The 20,359-nt window shown below is 38.7% G+C and overlaps 1 long non-coding RNA gene across 3 annotated transcripts in view; it reads right to left on the minus strand.

The window, feature by feature from the left end:
- Positions 1–20,359, minus strand: part of LOC119506343 — a 222,329-nt gene that overhangs the window by 182,207 nt on the left and 19,763 nt on the right. The window lies entirely within an intron of this gene.

Genomic DNA, 20,359 nt, shown 5'->3' on the forward strand with positions numbered 1-20,359 from the left:
GGCAGGTAAAGAGAGAGGGGCTACATCTGAGCAACAAAAGAATTTCTCTGGGGAAGACTCTTAGGCACAATTATAAGTAGGCTTAGCCACTCTTTTGCAGTAAAAATCTTCATAAGGATGAGCCCCAAGATCAAGCGTTCAACCTTCTAAATTGGTAGTCCCCAATCCTTGTGAGAATATCAGTAATTCCCCAGGTGATGAAGTTTAATATTTCCACATTTTTCACCAGTCCCTCATGGGAGATTTGCAAATACATTTTTATTCTCTGCCCAGATTACTTTGGGATGTATTGGGGTTTCACATTCTGCCAGTTTGAATGTATTATGTCCCCCCAAATGCCATTATCTTTGATGTAATCTTGTGTGGGCAGATCTACCAGTATAAATTAGATTGTAATCCTTTGAGTGTTTCCATGGAGATGTGCCCCACCCAACTGTGGGTGATGACTCTGATTGGATAATTTCCATGGAGGTGTTGGCCCGCCCATTCAGGGTGGATCTAAATTAAATTACTGGAACCAGATAAATGAGCTGACAAACAGAAGGAACTCAGTGCAGCTGAGAGTGACATTGTGAAGAGGAGCTACAGCCAAGAGGGACACTGAAGAACACACTGGAACTGAGAGAGGAGCTCCAGCTTACAGAAGACATTTTGGAGACAGCCTTTGAAAGCAGACTTTTGCCCCAGAGAAGCTAAGAGAGGACAAATGCCCCAAGAGCAACTGAGATGACATGTTTGAAGAGCTGAAGCCTAGAGAGGAACATCCTGGGAGAAAGCCATTTTGAAACCAGAACTCCAGAGCAGATGCCAGCCACGTGCCTTCCCAGATAACAGAGGTCTTCCGGACACCATTGGCCATCCTCCAGTGAAGGTACCCGATTGTTGATGCCTTACGTTGGACATTTTATGGCCTTAAGACTATAACCGTGTAACCAAATAAACCCTTTTGTAAAAGCCAATCCATTTCTGGTGTTTTGCATCCTGGCAGCATTAGCAAACTAGAACAGTATTCTATAGGTCTATGTGACTAGGGCCCATCTGCCCCAGTATCTACCAGAGTCCAGCAGAGGGCAAAGAGCTGCTTTTCAAGTGGAGAAGAGTTGCCCACAGTATAGGGCATGGCCTTGTGCTTCTCTGTATGGACTAGGCAAGGCAGTGGTGGGGGTAGATCCTGAGGAAAATTGACTTCAGCTCATAAGGCAGGTAACCCAGATGCAATCATTAAATGATTTTAATGCAGGAAATGAGGAAGGAGGTGGAGGTGGATCCAGATCCCAAATAAAGGGGGATCTTATTTTCTTTCCTCCAGCTTCACACCACTATAATCTTCTCTTTATGGCACAACCAGAATGATATTACTAAAACAAATCTGATAGAACATATCTGGTTTTTGGCTCTCCATTGCTCCTAAAATAAAATTCCAACTCTTTATATAAATTCTGCCTCTCTGTCCACTACTTTCTTAATCACTACCTAATTTCCTTATGGACCCTTATAGACACACACTTTAGGCATTTTTCAGTTTTGTTTGTTTTGTATTTTTACACACTGAGCTTACTCTTCTCTTGCAAGGTTGTCATTCAGCAAAGGAAAGTTAGAATTGTGATCCCAGTTACAAAAGAAAAAAAATAGGGTAAGGTAACCAAATTATCCTTGAAAACCTTCTGGAACAATTAACCATTAAGTATATGGTAAACACATTCTTTGCACTAAACTCTAGGTAAATGTGCAATAGCTAATATGGTGACATATAAAAGAAGGTTTCCATCTTCGGTTAGCTTTATAAGCAATATGGAGACGATATACTTGTGCCAGTTTGTATCTATTATATCCCCCAGAAAAAGCTGTATTCTTTAATGGAATCTTGTGGGGCAGATTGATTAATCTTTTTGATTAGGGTGTGACCTCTCGATTGAATATTTCCATGGAGGTGTGGCCCCGTCCATTAAGGTTGGGTCTTGATTAGTTTGCTGGAGTCCTTTAAAAGAGCACAGGCCCAGATGCTTGCAGATACTTTGAGATGCTGACCCAGAGTTTGCTCCAGAGAAACTGAGAGAGGACAAAATGCCCCAAGAGCAGCTGAGAGAGACTTTTGGAGCTGACAGAGATGCTCAGAGATGCTTAGAGTTGTGGACAGAAGGACATTTGGAGATGCTAAGCTAAGGACACACAGGAGCTGAGAGAGGAGCTGAAACACAACCCAAAATAAGCAGACACCAGCCACATGCCTCCCAGCTAACAAAGTTGTTCCAGACACCATCGGCCATTCTTCAGTGAAGGTATTCTCTTGCTGATGTCTTAGTTTGGATACTTTTATGGCCTTAGGACTGTAAATTTGTAACCAAATAAACCTCCTTTAAAAAAGCCAGTCCATTTCTGGTATTTGGCATAATGGCATAATTAGCAAACTGGAACAATACTTAAATTCATAGAAAATTTAAAATAATAAAAGTTACAAACACTAAAATCAAAATAACTTTAGGAATGCCTTCATATGCTTTCATATGATAGTCAGTGATTATCAGGAAATAACCTAGTATTGGGTAATGCTGTTTGTAAGGGTAGAAGAAACACAGATTTGGAAACAACTAGACCCACAGTCCAAACCTAGTCCTGCTCTTTACTAGCTCTATAACTTTAGCCAAACCTTTTAACTTCCCTAAATCTATTTCCTCAACAACATGGTACCACAGAGAATAACCATGAGGACTAAATGAATTGCTCAAAAGTGGCAATTGTTATTATTAAGATGAGACTTCCATGTCGAACCAGATGTTTAAATGAAAGTCACCAATTCCTGAGTCCCTTTAGATCTAAATGATCACCGCATGGACAGAGGGCCCTTGAGGTGACAGACTAAGGAAGTGGGCTCCATGAGCTCTACTCTCAGAGATAAAAGAGGCAAACCACAGACCACAGAAGGAACCAGGAAATACAGATTAAGAGTAGAGAATATTAGGATATTGGAAAATGTGTTAGCCACCCCCACCCCTTGATTGCTATTCCTGTTATTCCTACCTGCTTTCTCCAAAGGCAAATGTAAAACCCTTAAAACAGGAAACACAGATGGGCTTCATTTCAGGGACATAAGAGTGAGGACATAGGAGTAGGTGGAAAGAGTGAGTCCCATCTCACAGTCTATATTGGGCAGAGAAAAATCCCTGGGAAAAAAACAGGCTCCTGGCAATTTGAGAGAAAAAGAAGTAGGCCAAGTCCTACGGGCCTGCACAGAAAAAGGGCAAGTTGAGAAACTGAAAATGGGGCTCCTAACTGTCATGAGGCACTTCAGGGTCATCAATATTTGATTAATTTCCAATGCCCAATATATGCTAAAGGTATAAATGATAACTATGAGTTTCCTGTGGTGTTATGCTGGGCTTTGAAAGATGGCAAGAGTTAGGGTTAAGTGTGTGTGGGGGGGGGGGGTGGCATGTGCAAGTGAGCAAAGGTGAGGAGACAGAAAAACCCTACATCTACTGGCTAGAATTTATGAGAGTGGAGGAGAAAGATAAACTGGAAAGTGACTAGAGTCTAAGCTGTTAAGGTCATTTAATGGTAGGATAAAAACAACTTTTGTTCTAGGCATTGAAAAGCCATCATAAGGTTCTCAACAAAGAAGAGATATGACAAAAGTGAAGCTTAATTCAGGATGGTTCCTAATGAACCTGGAGTAAACTGGTGAGTATAATTAACCAGAACATTCCTTTCCCTAGGTATAATTAACTTGCAAAGTACTTTTCATACACACTTTCATTGTCTTCTCCCCCAAATTCCTGAGTGTTGTGTTATACCTATCCCCATTTTACAAAGGAGGAACATTAATATATCACACAGGGTCCCAACAGGAAAAAGACATCAAACTCTAATTAGATTAATTTAAAGGGAATTTATTTACAATGTAGATTGGCTACAGAGAGATGGGGTAGGGAATCAGGAATCTGGGCTAGCAATAATGGAAAATCTATAACCACTCCTAGGCCTGAAACCTAGAAGTAAAGAGTTGTGTTGAGACAATTGCCTTGAGATGAGCAATGACCTTTGGTTATGTAACTTAAACAGTCCCAGGCAACCTCCTCACAGGGAAGGAGCCAGGAAAAAATACCCTGATTTAGTTCTCTTCCATCCCATCTGTGGCTGAGGGTCCCATTGGCTAGAAGCAAGATGGCATGAGTCCATTGATTCGGACCACACCTTTCCCCCCTCAACATCCTCTCTAGCCTTTCTTCCACATGTGTTTTAGTTTCCTAGGCTGCTGAAAGCAGATACCATGAAATGAGTTGGGTAAAACAATGGGAATTTATTTGCTCATGGTTTGAGACTGGGAAAATGTCCAAATCAAGGCATCATGAAGGTGATGTTTTCTTCCCAAAGACTGGCTGCTGGGTGATCCTTGGCTCCTCTGTCATATGGAAAGGCACATGGCAGCACTTCCAGGTTTCATTGATTTTGGGCTTCTTGCTTCCATGACTTTCTCTCTTGTGTCTGAATTTAATTCTCTTATAAAATACTCCAGTAATAGGATTAAGACCCATGCTGATTGAGGTGGGACACACCTAAAGTGAAGTAACCTCATCTAAAGGTTCTATTTATGATGGGTTTGCACCCACAGGAATGGTTTAAATTTAAGAACATGTTTTTCTGGGGTACATACAGCTTCAAACCACCAAAACATGAAAAGTTTATATCCCCAACACAAGGAACACATGAAGTCTCTTAAGATAGTGGGTCATTATGGAGTGATGAAATGTAAAATGTTAGCTGCCATTGGTGCTCCTTATATATGGTAGAAGGAAAAGTTGTGGGAAGGGAAAGAAAAGAAAGAAGTGATATAGAACATACTTCTTTCTGGTTATGAACACCATGTTAGTAATCATAGAACCAGGGCCAGCTTCATGGGTGTATAACCTGTGCAGTCACACAGGGCCCTGCACTTAAAAGGGCCCTGTGCTGGGTTAATGCTCTGCTGACACTATCTATAAAATTATTAATAATTTTTAACAAGAAGCCTTGCATTTTTATCTTGCACTGGATCCTGAAAATTATGCAGCTGGTCTTGCATAGCTGTCTTCCTCTAACACCTACACAAGTCACTCTTAGCTTTCATTGGAACCTGGCCAGACAGAATTCTTTACTTGATGATACAAACCTTCCTTCCTGGACTTAATTCAGTTGCAAGAGTTTTCCAGTGAGCAGTACATGAGGCAAGGAAGCACTGAAAAAAATGACCCAATGAATCTCCCGGGTAAAACCCATTGTCCTTCTAATAATCAAGATCAATCAGCCTGATCAGTAAATTAACTCCCTGTTCTGCCTGTGGGTACAGCAGCAGGTGGGACCCAAAATGTTCTGGAGCAGTTCCAGCCCAATTCATCTGGGCCATGACTGTGCTCCCTTGTAGAAGCTTCTTCCCATGGGGACCAGGATCTTCAAAATTCCTTCACTGAAGAATGGCCAAAGTTGTAGGAACCCAAAGCAAAAATTCTTCAAATGAGTCATTATGGGTTAATAATGAGAAAGATCTCTCTTTTGTCCCTGGACCCATAAATTCTGGACCCATATTGATAATTGGTTTATGGCATATACCCAGTGGTGTACTGGAAAATGTTTAACCACCAACTCTCTGGAAAAAAAAAAAAAAAAAGCTCTGACTTGTAGCATCTGCCAGTTTCTGAAGTGTATATACTCCCATCATGGCCAATTTCAAGCTACCAACGTGTATATTTATGGTGGGTATATATAGCTACCAATGTATATACATAATATATGATTTCATATATAGTATACAACTTCAAGCTACCAATGTATATGTATAGTATTTCACTATACATACAATAGCTATAAATGACCTCAAGAAAACAGACAATAGTAAAATAATTAGGAAGAAATCAGTTTTGAGTATTTATTACCTTTTAAAAATAATTTATTTAGTTTTAAGTTTATATCACTTAATTTTTGCCCTAAATATATGCATATGGCAAAAATAAAAAATCATTTCAGAATAAAAATTTGTTTTATTTTGAAATAAATTTACGTTTATAAAAGAGTGGCAAAGATAGTGCAGGGAGTACTTGTATAAGCTTCAATAAGCTTCCCCTAATGTTAACATCTTATATGACCATGGCATATTTATCAAAACTAAGAAATTAACATCAGTATAAAACAATTAACTAAACTGTAGACTTTTGGATTTCATCAGTTTTTCACTAATGTCCTTTTCCTGTTCCAGGTTCCAATGCAGGATACAACATTGCATTTAGTATGATTTAATTTTTAACCATGACTTGTGTTTAACAATGGGCTTACAAAATTTCTGACAATTTAACAGTTGGTGTCTGCAAGCCAGTACAAGCCAATTTCAGCACGCCATTATATATACTGTACTCTGGGGAATGGCCTCAACCTCACAGGGTGTGGTTTCCCAATTGGTGCCCTAACTGAGGGTGTATGCAATTCTACTGTTCTGCCAAACCTGCTACTTCTTGGCAATGGGGCTCATGGCATGATCAAAGGCAACGAATTTTGTGAACCCTGTGAACCTGAGCCCATTGCTACATATTCTTTGCTATAAAATGTGTTGTTTGGTCAGAGGTGGTCATTCATGGGATATAATGGTGATGGATTATATCATTGTATCATACATGAATCATGGTGGTGACAGAAGGGCTACACACAGAGATAGCAAATGAGTATCCAGAATATGTATCTATCCCTGTGAGTACAAACCACCACCCCCTTCAAAGGAAGGGTCCAGTGTAATCAACCTGCCATCAACAAGCCAGCTCATTCCCCTGGGAATGATGCTACATCTGAGGCATTGGCCTCAGCTGTAGAAAGGTTGGACACTCAGTAGCTGAATCAGCCTTGATGGGGGGGAAGTCCAGGGTGTTGATTCCAGGCACTACCTCCTGTATCATATATACATATTGATTGGGGAGAAATTCACGTAAAATACAATGAACCATTTTAAATTGCTCATTTTAAAGTGAACAATTCAGTGGCATTTAGTACGTTCAGAATGTTGTGCATCTACCACCTCTATTTAATTCCAAAATATTCCTTCACTCCAAAATAAAACCCTGTAACCAGAGCTCTATCCCATGAAGATGAGGGAGTGAGAAGATTTATGTCTCCATCCTCCCACAGAAGCTTTGAAAAATCAGTAAAAAATGGCAGAAACAACTTTCTCTAAGCTTCAGAAATACTTAAAGGACTACAATAAAATGGTGAATGCTGAGTAAAGAAAAAGGGCTCAAAAGTGGTAGGATCTTGGAGGGGCAAGATGATGGCATAGAGAGGAGTGGAATTTAGTTAGTCCCAGGAACAACTAGTAAATAGCCTGGAACAACTGCTGGGGGACAAAAGTGACTGTACACACATCATACACCAACCTGGATTGGGTAGTGTTCTGGTTTGTTAATGCTGCCATTATGCAAAATACCAGAAATGGATTGGCTTTTATAAAGGGGGTTTATTTGGTTATGCAGTTACAATCTTGAGGCAATTAAGTGTCCAAGGTAAGGCATCAATAGGGTACCTTCACTGAAGGATGGCCATTGGTGTCCGGAAAACTTCTGCTCAGAAGACATGTGGCTGGCATCTGCTTGCTCCCAGGTTGCATTTCAAAATGGTGTTCTTTAAAAGGTTGCTCTTGGGGCATTTTGTCCTCTCTTAGCGGCAGCTCCTCTCCAAAATGTCACTCACAGCTGCTGTGCATTCCTTCTGTTTGTCAGCTCACTTATATGGCTCCAGTAATTTAATTCAGGCCCACCTTGAATGGGTGGGGTAACACCTCCATGGAAATTATCCAATCAAGAAGACCTTGTCCACAGTTGATTGAGTCACATCTCCATGGAGACACTCAATCAATAGGTTCCAACCTAATCAACACTAATACATTTGCCCACACAAGACTGCATCAAAGAACATGGCATTTTCTGGAGGACATAATACATACAAACCAATACAGGTGGAATGGCTGAGATCACAGCATAAAGTCTATAAGTAAAAACTGTGGCACCATGCCAGGAGCCCTCACCCCCACAGCAGGCTGAGCAGCAAGACCTCACTGTAGGAGAGAGCAGCATTACTGGAGCAAGCAAACATAGCTCAGCCCAGCTCCAACTGGGGTTTTAATTAACAAATATGGACTGATGAACACAAGCTACAAACACAGACAAAGCCCTAAAAGCAGACAGAGGCTTTTGTAAATTACTGACCTTAAAGAGCCAGAAAATGCTTGTGCCCTGGAGAAAGGAAGGTCAGAAGACCAGGTGCTTTCTCTGACTGACAGGTGAAACAGGGGGACCATTGGACTGGTGCTGAAAGGGAGCTTTTTTTCCCTTTTTCTCTCTCTCAGCCAGAGTGGCTCAGTGGAGAGAGCCTCAGCCATTTTCAGTTTGCAGTGTTCTGACCAAGACAGGGCTGGAGATAACAGAGTCAGAGAGACAAAGGAGCAATTGAAATGCAGAAAGATAACTCCCTAGAGAGGTGGATCTTCCCTAAGAGGAAGGAGGTGGAGCCCAGCTCTAGTGCCGGCCTTCCCTTCAGAACTCAAACCCCAGGGCCTGGGGGAAAACAGCCAAACCAGAAACAACCTAAGCAGAGAATTAAAGGGGCCACACTTCCTCACACAAGTCAGAAGTGACAGGCTGACAGGTTAGGAAATGCATAGCAGCTAAAGGCCTCAAAGGAAAGACTGTCAACCTTTTAAGACACACCCTCAGGGAAACTAGAAACTGAATATAACCCCATCCTGAGATCTGAACCTGTTCTGGTCTGGGGAAATCTGATTGGGGTAACCAAGGAAACCAGATGCCTAGACAACAGAAAACTACCAATTACAATAGGAAAAATGAAGATATGGTCCAGTCAAAAGAAAAAAACTTACACCTCAATTAAGATACAATTGAGATATTGTTTCACTTTAACTAAACAATCAATTAAAGATTTTCAAAGAAATATGCTGAATCAATTAAAAAATCAACTCAATGAGTCCAGGGAAGATATGGCAAAAGAGATGAAGGCTATAAAGAAACCACTGGGTGAACATAAGGTAGAAATCAAAAGTTTGAAAAAACAACCGGCAGAATCTACGGAAATGAAAGGCACAACACAAGAGATGAAAAACACAATGGAGACATACAACAGGAGATCTCAAGAGGCAGAAGAAAACACTCAGGAACTGGAAAACAAGACACCTGAAATCCTACACACAAAAGAACACATAGGGAAAAGAATGGAAAAATATGAGCAACATCTCAGGGAATTGAATAACAACATGAAGCACATGAATGCATGTGTCATAGGTGTCCCAGAAGAGAAAGAGAAAGGAAAAAGGGCAGAAGCAATAATAGAGGAAATAATCAACAAAAATTTTCCATCTCTTATGAAAGACATAAAATTACAGATCCAAGAAGTGCAGCATAACCCAAACAGAATAGATCTGAATACACCAATGCCACAACACTTAATAATCAGATTATCAAATGTCAAAGACAAAGAGAATCCTGAAAGCGTCAAGAGAAAAGCAATCCATCACATACAAAGGAAGCTTGATAAGACTCTGTGCAGATTTCTCAGTAGAAACCATGGAGGCAAGAAGGAAGTGGTGTAATATATTTAAGATACTGAAAGAGAAAAGCCACCAACCAAGAATTCTATATCCAACAAAACTGTCCTTCAAATATGAGGGTGAGTTTAAAATTTTCTCTAACAAACAGACAATGAGAGAGTTTGTACAAAAGATATCTGCTCTACAGGAAATACTAAAGGGAGCACTATAGGAAAAGACAGGAGTGAGAGGTTTGGAACACAATTTTGGGTGATGGTATCATAGCAATGTAAGTACACTGAACAAAGATGACTGTGAATATGGTTGAAAGAGGAAATAATCAATGACACCAGAATGAAAGAGGAAAGATAAAGACTGGGACTGTATAACCCAGTGAAACCTAGAGTGCTCAATAATTGTGATAAAATGTACAAATATGTTTTTACATGAGGGAGAACAAATGAATGTCAGCCTTGCAAGGTGTTAAAAATGGTGTGTGTGCTGGTTTGTATATATTATGTCCCTCAGAAAAAGCCATATTCCTTAATGCAATCTTGTGGGGGCAGATGTATTAGTGTTGATTAGGTTGGAAACTTCTGATTGAGTGTTTCCATGGAGATGTGACCAACTGTGAGTGACACCTTTTGATTAGGGTGTGACCTCTTGATTGAATATTTCCATGGATATGTGGTCCTGCCCATTCAGGGTGGGTCTTGATTAGTTCAGTGGAGTCCTATAAAAAAAGCTCACAAACAGAGGGACCTCAGAGCAACTGAAAGTGACATTTTGAAGAGGAGCTGCAGCTAAGAAAGGACAAAATGCCCCAAGAGCAACATTTTGGAGAATGCCATTTTCAAGCAGAACCTGGGAGTAAGTGGATGCCAGCCACATGCCTTCCGAGCTAACAGAGGTTTTCTGGACAACAATGGCCATCCTTAAGTGAAGGTACCCTATTGTTGATGCCTTGCCTTGGATACCTTATGGCCTTAAGACTGCAACTTTATAACCAAATAAACCCCCTTTATAAAAGCCAATCCATTTCTGGTATTTTGCATAAGTGGCAGCATTAGCAAACTGGAACAGGTGGTATTGGGAAAAGAAGTACAATCAATGCAAACTAGAAACTATAGTTAACAGAAACATTGCACCATGCTTCCTTTAATGTAACAAAAGCAATACAACAAAGCTAAATGCCTATAAGAGGGGAGACATAAGGAGAGGTATGGGACTCTTGGCATTGATGATGTTGTCTGACTTTTTTATTGTACTTTAGTTTAATTCTATCTTTCCTTTTTTCACTTCCTAGCTGTCATGTTTATTCCTTTCCTTTCCTTTTTCTTTTTTCTAACTTCTTTGACTCTTCCTCCTTCTTTGTGGAAGAAATGGAAATATCCTTATATGGAGAGTGGTGATGGTGGTGAATGCATAAATACATGATTATACAGGGAACCATCAATTGTTTACTTAGGACAAAATGTATGGTGGGTGAACAAAACTGTTTTAAAAATAAATAAAAAATAACCAGGTTACTGAAGAAACTTTGAGGGCACTATATCAAGTGAAATAAGTCAAACACATAAGGACAAATACTGTATGGCCTCACTAATTATAATATATAAACTCATTGACATGAAATATAAGTTACCAGGATATAGAATGAGGCTAAAGAATGGGGAGCAGTTGCTTATTATGAGCAGAATGTTTAACTAGGTTGAACTTAAGTGTTTGGAAATGGACAGAGGTGATGGTAGCATGTTATTGTGAGAATAACTAACAGCTGTGAATGGTGTGTGGATGTGGTAGAAAGGAGAAGCTTAGAGTCATGTATTCACCATAAGGAAAGTTGGAGGTTAAAAGATGGAAATGTATAAAACAGTGAATCCTCTGGTGGGCAATGTTTGTGATCAACTGTATCAATATTAGAAATCTCTTTCATGAACTAGAACTAGAAATTAATAATAGAGGAGTATAAAGGGAAAAATATACCTATTGCAAACTATGGACTACACTCAGTAGTATTTTAACATTCTTTCATCAACAGTAACAAATGTACTATACCAATACTATGAGTCAGTAATGGAGGGGGGTGGTTAAGGGTATGGGAGGATTTGAGTTTCCTTTTTCTGTCTTTATTTCTTTCCTGTAGTAATGAAAATGTTCTAAAAATTGAAAAAAATAATTGTGGTGATGGATGCACAGCTGTATATTGGTACCATGAGCAATTGATTGAGCACTTTGGATCTTTGGATGATTGTATGATATGTGCACAATCTCAATAAAATTGAATTTTTAAAAAAGTGGTAGGATCTTGTGCTGCCCTCGCTGGCCCCTCTCCCTCACCACCTTTGTGTAGAGCCAGTCCACATTCCCAGTGCAGATGCCTGGTCCTAGTTCCAGAGGGAGTAGAGTAACCCTCATGCACACACTGGGAGAATGTATAACTGGCCCAATCTGGCTGGTGGTGGCCTGAGAGACTCACTGTCCCAGAAGGGACATGCAGAACATGCCCTGAATGTAGAAGATGGCATGCAGAACTCTCCTACAGGACACTGGAGAACAGTCAAGTGGCTACCTGGAAAAAGGGATTGCTGGCAACATACAGTGCAGTGCCTAGTGACAAAAGTGTCTTCTAGGGAAGAGGGGACTTTTGTAGCCACATAAATGGGGGAATTCATAGTCAAATGCACATGTCCAAAGCAAGACACAAAACACATGTGCAGAAAGAAGAGAGAGAAAGGAGCAAAGAGAATATTCAAAGAGACAATGGCTGAAAGCTTCCCAAATTTAATAAAAGACATGAATATACACATCCAAGATGCTCAACAAACTCCAAACAGAATAAACTCAAATAGATCCCCACCATGCCATGCTGTAATGAAACTTAGAATGCCAAAGATAAAGGGAGAATTCTAAAAGCCACAAGAGAGAATTCTGAAAACCACAAAAGAGAACCAATCTGTCACACACAAGGGAGCCTCAATAAGATTAAGTGCTAATTTCTTATTGAAAACCAGAGAGGCAAGAAGGCAGTGGGAATACATATTTAAAGTGCTGAAAGCAAAAATTTGCCAACCAAGAATTCTATATCTGTCAAAACTGTCTTTCAAAAATGAGGGAGGGATTAAGACATTCCCTTTTCAAACAAAAGCTGAGGGACTTTGTCACCACTAGACTGGCTCTAGAAGAAAGGCTAAAGAGTTCCACAAGTTGAAAGGAAAGGACACTGGACAATTGACTGAAGCCACATGAAGAAATAAAAATCTCTGATAAAGATGATGACATGGGTAAATATAAATACAAGTACTATTGAATTTTTGGTTTGTAATTCCACTTTTTACTTCCTGCATGATATAAAAAACAGATGCACAAATTGTAATGATATATCCATGGTTTTGGAATCATAATGTATAAACAGGTAATCTGTGACAACGACTACATAAAGTTGGGGGGATAGAGCAGTATAGGAACACAGCATGTATATATTATTGAAGTTAAGTTGGTATCAAAGCAAACAAAATTGTTATAGATTTAGGATGTCAGATTTAAGTGCCATGGTAATCACAAGGAAAATATCAGAAAACATGCAAACTCACAGAGACAGAAAGTAGAGTATGTGTTACTAGCAGTGCAAGAGCAATTGGGAGTTAATACAAAATGAGTGTAGGGTTTCTATTTGCAGTGAAGAAGTTATAGTAATGGATATGGTGAGGGTACCGCAACATCATGAATCCATTGATACTGATGGTATGCTTGGGAGGAGTTGAGATAGGAAGATTTATGTTATATTTATGTCTACATAATTAAAAAGCAAGAAAAAAGAAAATAAGATAATTAAATGCAATACATAATACTGGATGGGATCTAAGAATGGAGGAGAAAAGACTTAAAAGGAGATTATTGGGACATAAGAAAAATTATAATATAGAATATAAGCTTTATATCAATGTTAAATTTCTTGAACTTGATAATTGCACTTAAAGTGACTACAAAAGTGAATATCCTTTTCTTCAGGAAATGTTCATGGAAGTATTATGTGCTCAAGGAGTATGATGTGTGCAACCTACTCTCAGATGTTCAGAAAATGATAGGTAGATAGGTAGGTAGGTAGATTAGATATAGATAGATAGATAGATAGATAGATAGATAGATAGATAGGTAGGTAGGTAGATGGATGGATGGATGGATGGGTGGGTAGGTGGATGGATGGATAGATAGATAGATAGATAGATAGATAGATAGATAGATAGATAGATAGATAGATAGACAGACAAACAGATAGATAGATAGATAAAGCAAAGTGGCAAAATGTTAAAACTGGTGGATTGGTGGATCTGGGTACCTGGGATAGGGTGGGAGTATGTTGTAGTTCTGTGTATTGGATTTGTATTATTTATGCAACTGTCCTGTAAGTTTGAAGTTATTTCAAAATAAAATGTAAAAGAAAAAACCATAACTATTAAGCAGTTACTCCCCATTCCCATCCTGATGGCCTCTGGCAACCACCAATCTGCTTTTTGTTTCTATGCATTAAACTCTTCTGGATATTTCATATAAATGGAATATAAATTGAATCATACAATATGTGACCTTTGTGCCTGACCTCATTCACTTGTCATATTTTTTATTATGAAATATAATATATATACAGAAAAGTGATAGCTTTCAAAGTACAATTTAACAAGCAGTTATAGAGCAAATTTTAAAGAATGTTATGGGTTATAGTTCTACAATTTCAGTTTCCTTATTGTGAAATATAACATATACAGAAATGTGATAACTTTCAAAGTATAATTTAACAAGCAGCTACAGAGCAAATTTCAAAGGATGTTATATGTTACAGTTCCACCATGTCAGTTATTTTCTTCTAGCTATTAAAGTACCCTAGAAACTAAAAAACATTATTTATATAAAGATTCAGTATTTGTAACCCTTTGTTAAATCTTATCTTGCCAGTTGCTACCCCTCTGTCTCGTTTGATCACTGTGTCAGTCTTTAGAGATATCTGGGCAATGACCAACCTACCTTGTTCATATTGAAAAGGGGTTTTGACATTATGGGGAAGGGGGATGTATCTGGTTGATGTTCTTGGAGAGGCTGCTGCCTCTGTGTTCGGGGACTTTTCTGGCATAGGAACACTCTGGGGGATTTAAGTTTCTGAAAAGTGAACTTATTAAGTGAAACTTTTATAGAGTCTCAGATAGGGACCTAGGTATTCTTTAGTATTTTCAGGACTGCTGTTGGGTAGGGCTTGGCATACTGTGGGTATTTGAAATATGTAGCTGGAGCTTGCATATGAGTAACATTCAGGATAGCTTCTTGGCTCTATTTGAAATCTCTTAGCCACTGAACCCTTACTTTTTTTTTACCTTTCTTTTCCCCACTTTTGGTCAAAAAGGCATTCTCAATCCTGCAATGCCAGGGCCAGGCTCATTCCTGAGAGTTGTATTCCACATCACCAGGGAGGCTCACTCCTCTGGGAATCATGTCCCACATAGGAGGGAAGGTAATGAATTCATTTTCAGAGTTGGGCTTAGAAAGAGAAAGGCCACATCTGAGCAACAAAACAGGTTCTCTGGAGGTGACTCCTAGGTATAATTATAGGAAGGCTTAGCCTCCCCTTTACAGCCATAAGTTTCACTAAAGTAAGCTTCAAGGTTGAGGGCTTGATTTATTAAGTAGGGGGTTCCTAATTTCACATAACATATATTCTGTCCAAGATAAACAATCAACATCTCACATTACCTTCACTTAGTTGTATAATCATCATCACTCTCAATTTTAAACAATTATCATCACCCAAAACACCCCAAAGCTCTTATGAGCTCTTAGTTACTTATCCCTAGTATTAGTGTCATAGTGGTAAAGTATTCCCATTAAAAATAGTTTATAATATACAATATGTAGTTTTCCCCATTTATCATTCTGTTGTTAACTCTTTCTACCAGCATCATACCTTAGAAGTAGATCATGCAAGCACTTGTGGGACACATACATTTAAACAAGCCCTTTCAATCATATTTGCCTTCAATATGGCACTGATACTTATAATCCCACTACTGAACTATCAGCACATCTGTCCATTCCCTTACCTTTAAGTTCACCCTCATTAACATGTCTGTACATGATAAGTAATCATTTCCCCTTCACTAGCTTCTGACTATCTCTAGTTCCCCTATGTTCTACATTATAAAACACTGATTTTACATTGTTCAGGGAGTTCATATTAGTGGTAATATTCAGTATCTCTCCTTTTGTGTCTGACTTATTTCACTCAGCATTATATCTTCAAGGTTTATCCATGTTGTCATGTTTCAGGACCTCATTCCTTTGTACTGCTACATAGTATTCCATTGTATGTATATACCACAGTTTGTTTACCCACTCATCTGTTGAAGGACACTTGGAATGTTTCCATCTCTTGGCAATTATGAACAATGCTGCTATGAACATTGGTGTGCAAATGTCTGTTCATGCCACTGCTTTCAGATCTTCTGGGTATATACTGAGAAGTGAAATAGCCAGATCACAGGTAACTTGATATCTAGTTTTCTGTTGACCCACCAAACTGTCTTCTACAGCAGCTGTACCATTATACATCCCCACCAGCAATGAATAAGAGTTCTAATTTCTCCACATCCCATCCAGCATTTATCGTTTCCTGTTTGTTTAATGGCAGCTATTCTTATTGCTGTGAGATGATATCTCATTATGGTTTTGATTTGTGTTTCCCTAATAGCTAGTGAAGATGGACGTTTTTTCATGTATTTTTTTGTTCATTTGTAATTTCTCTTTGGAAAAATATCTTTTCATATCTTTTGATGTTATAGGATGAGTTATAGGATTTCTTTATTTATAATGGATATAAGTCTCTTATCAGATATATGGTTTCCAAATATTTTCTTCCATTGAGTTGGCTTCCTCTTCACCTTTTTGACAAGGTTCTTTGAGGTACAGAAACTTGATTTTGAGGAGCTCCCATTTATCTATTTTTTCTTTCATTGCTTGTGCTTTGGGTGTGTGCTGGTTTGAATGTATTATGTCCCCCCAAATGCCATTATCTTTGAAGTAATCTTGTGTTGGCAGACCTATCAGTGTTAATTAGATTGTAATTCCTTTGAGTGTTTCCATGGAGATGTTGGGTGTGGTGATGACTCTGATTGGATAATTTCCATGGAGGTGTTGGCCCACCCATTCAGGGTGGGTCTGAATTAAATTACTGGAGCTGTACAAATGAGCTGACAAACAGAAGGAACTCAGTGCAAATGAGAGTGACATTTTTGAGGAGCTGAAGCCTAGAGAGGAACATCCTGGGAGAAAGCCATTTTGAACCCAGAACTTTGGAACAGATACCAGCCACATGCCTTCCCAGCTAACAGAGGTTTTCTGGACACCATTGGCCATCCTCCAGTGAAGGTACCCAATTGCTGATGTGTTACCTTGGACAATTTATGGTCTTAAGACTGTGACTGTGTAACCAAATAAACCCCTTTTATAAAAGCCAATCCATCTCTGATGTTTTGCATTCTGGCAACATTAGCAAACTAGAACAGGGTGTAAGGTATAAGAAGCAACCTCCTAATACCAGGTCTTGAAGATGTTTCCCTACATTATCTTCTAGGAATTTTATGGTACTGTCTCTTCTACTGAGGTCTTTGATCCACTTTGAGTTAATTTTTGTATAGGGTTTGTGGTAGTGGTCCTCTTTCATTCTTTTGGATAGCAATATTCAGTTCTCCCAGTGCCATTTGTTGAAAAGCCTATTCTGTCCCAGTTCAGTGGATTTGGGGGTCTAATCAAAAATCAGTTGACCATAGATTTGGGTGCCTATTTCCAAACTCTTGATTTGATTTCATTTGTTAATATGTCTATCTTTGTGGCAGTACCATGCTGTCTTGACCACTGTGGCTTTACAATAGACTTTATTTTTTTTTTTTTTTTTTTTTTTTTTTTTTTTTTGAACTCAAAGAGTATGTATTTTATTTAAAGCTATTTACACATAATATTTTTTAGATTCAGCCTTGTCAGTGCATGTGTAAATTTGTTCCTTTTTATTGCTAAGTAGTAGTCTACTGTATTCATCTGTCTTCTTTTTGATGAATATTCAGGTTCTTTTCTGTTTGGGGCTATTAGGAATAAAGGATATGAACATTCTTATTCAGGTCTTTTTGTTGGCTTTTCTTTTCATTTCTCTTAGGTAAATATCTAGGACTGGAATTGCTGGGCTATCTGGATTATGTATATTTGGTTCTATAAGAATCTGCCAGACCTTTTTCTCACTAACCATTTTGAGATTTCTGGTTATTCCACATCTTCACCATCATTTGTTGTCAGCCTTTTCCATTTTAGCCATTCCAGTGGTGTATAGTAGGAGACCTAGTAAGTAAACTCCTGCCTGGAAAGATGACTTTTGAACAAAGACTTGAAGAAGGTGAGGGAGCAAGCTATTCCTTTTAAGTTTGACAAATAGCAAGCAATCTAGTATGACTAGAACAGAATGAATGAGTGAGATAAAGAATAGTAAATAATGCCAGAGAAATAGCAAAAAGGATAATGCAGATCATATTGGATCTTATAAGCAATTTTAAGTGCTTTGGCTTTTATTCTGAGAAGGGAAATTATTAGAAGGTTTTGAGTAGAAGGGTGACATGATCTGACTTTTATATTCAGGGAATTACTCTGTTTATTTTGTGAATATACAAAGGTGAAAGTAGGGAATCAGTTTGAAGCCTATTATATAGGCAAGAGTTGGGTGTTTGGATGCAGAAAAACTAGGGAATACTTGCTGGAGCAATGTTTCTGAATAGATATTAAAGTTTTGCTTCTTAGAAATGTCATTTGAAAGTAGGAGAGAAAGTAATTCAGCACCCAACCCTTTTGTTCGAGTAGCAGTGAAATCTAGCTCTGCGTGCATAAATAATCCCAAATTTAAACCTCTTCAGTAGCTTTTTATAAAAATAGTTATTATTTCCCCAGAAGGAATTTTATACATTATTGCTACTTTTAATAAACTGTTTTAAATTCAGTAACCATACAGGCCTAAATGTAGTCTTTTTTTTTTTTTTTTTTTTTTTTTAATCATCATTTTATTGAGATATATTCACATACCACGCAGTCATACAAAACAAATTGTACTTTCGATTGTTTACAGTACCATTACATAGTTGTACATTCATCACCTAAATCAATCCCTGACACCTTCATTAGCACACACACAAAAATAACAAGAATAATAATTAGAGTGAAAAAGAGCAATTGAAATAAAAAAGAACACTAGGTACCTTTGTATGTTTGTTTGCTTCCCCTACTTTTCTACACATCGATCCATAAACTAGACAAAGTGGAGTTTGGTCCTTATGGCATTCCCAATCCCACTGTCACCCCTCATAAGCTACATTTTTATACAACTGTCTTCGAGATTCATGGGTTCTGGGTTGTAGTTTAATAGTTTCAGGTATCCACCACCAGCTACCCCAATTCTTTAGAACCTAAAAAGGGTTGTCTAAAGTGTGCGTAAGAGTGCCCACCAGAGTGATCTCTCGGCTCGTTTTGGAATCTCTCTGCCACTGAAGCTTATTTCATTTCCTTTCACATCCCCCTTTTGGTCAAGAAGATGTTCTCCATCCCACGATGCCGGGTCTACATTCCTCCCCGGGAGTCATATTCCACGTTGCCAGGGAGATTCACTTCCCTGGGTGTCTGATCCCACGTAGTGGGGAGGGCAGTGATTTCACCTTTCAAGTTGGCTTAGCCAGAGAGAGAGGGCCACATCTGAGCAACAAAGAGGCATTCAGGAGGAGACTCTTAGGCACAAATACAGGGAGGCCTAGCCTCTCCTTTGCAGCAACCGTCTTCCCAAGGGTAAAACTTATGTTAGAGGGCTCAACCCATCAAACCACCAGTCCCCTATGTCTGTGGTCATGTTAGCAACCATGGAGGTGGGGTAGGCGAATACCCCTGCATTCTCCACAGGCTCCTCAAGGGGGCACTACATGTTTTTTTTTTTTTTTTTTTTTTTTTTTTTCCTTGTTTGTCTTTTTTCTTTTCTTTTTTTTTTTAACTTTCCCTTCTTTTTTCAAATCAACTGTATGAAAAAAAAAGTTAAAAAGAAAACAAACATACAATAAAAGAACATTTCAAAGAGACCATAGCAAGGGAGTAAGAAAAAGACAACTAACCTAAGATAACTGCTTAACTTCCAACATGTTCCTACTTTACCCCAAGAAAGTTACATACTATAGCAACATTTCAGTGAACTTGTTCCTACTACATCCATCAGAAATTAACAGACCATAGTCATTTCTGGGCATCCCCAGAACGTTAAATAGCTTATCTGTTCTTCTTGGATTATTGTTCCCCCTTCCTTAATTGCTCTCTACTGCTAGTTCCCCTACATTCTACATTATAAACCATTTGTTTTACATTTTTCAAAGTTCACATTAGTGGTAGCATATAATATTTCTCTTTTGTGCCTGGCTTATTTCGCTCAGCATTATGTCTTCAAGGTTCATCCATGTTGTCATATGTTTCACCAGATCATTCCTTCTTACTGCCGCGTAGTATTCCATCGTGTGTATATACCACATTTTATTTATCCACTCATCTGTTGATGGACATTTGGGTTGTTTCCATCTCTTGGCAATTGTGAATAATGCTGCTATGAACATTGGCGTGCAGATATCTGTTCGTGTCACTGCTTTCCGATCTTCCGGGTATATCCCGAGAAGTGCAATCGCTGGATCGAATGGTAGCTCTATCTCTAGTTTTCTAAGGAACTGCCAGACTGACTTCCAGAGTGGCTGAACCATTATA

This window comes from Choloepus didactylus, chromosome 11 (genome assembly GCF_015220235.1).
Source record: "Choloepus didactylus isolate mChoDid1 chromosome 11, mChoDid1.pri, whole genome shotgun sequence".
In the NCBI taxonomy this organism is placed as follows: domain Eukaryota; kingdom Metazoa; phylum Chordata; class Mammalia; order Pilosa; family Megalonychidae; genus Choloepus; species Choloepus didactylus.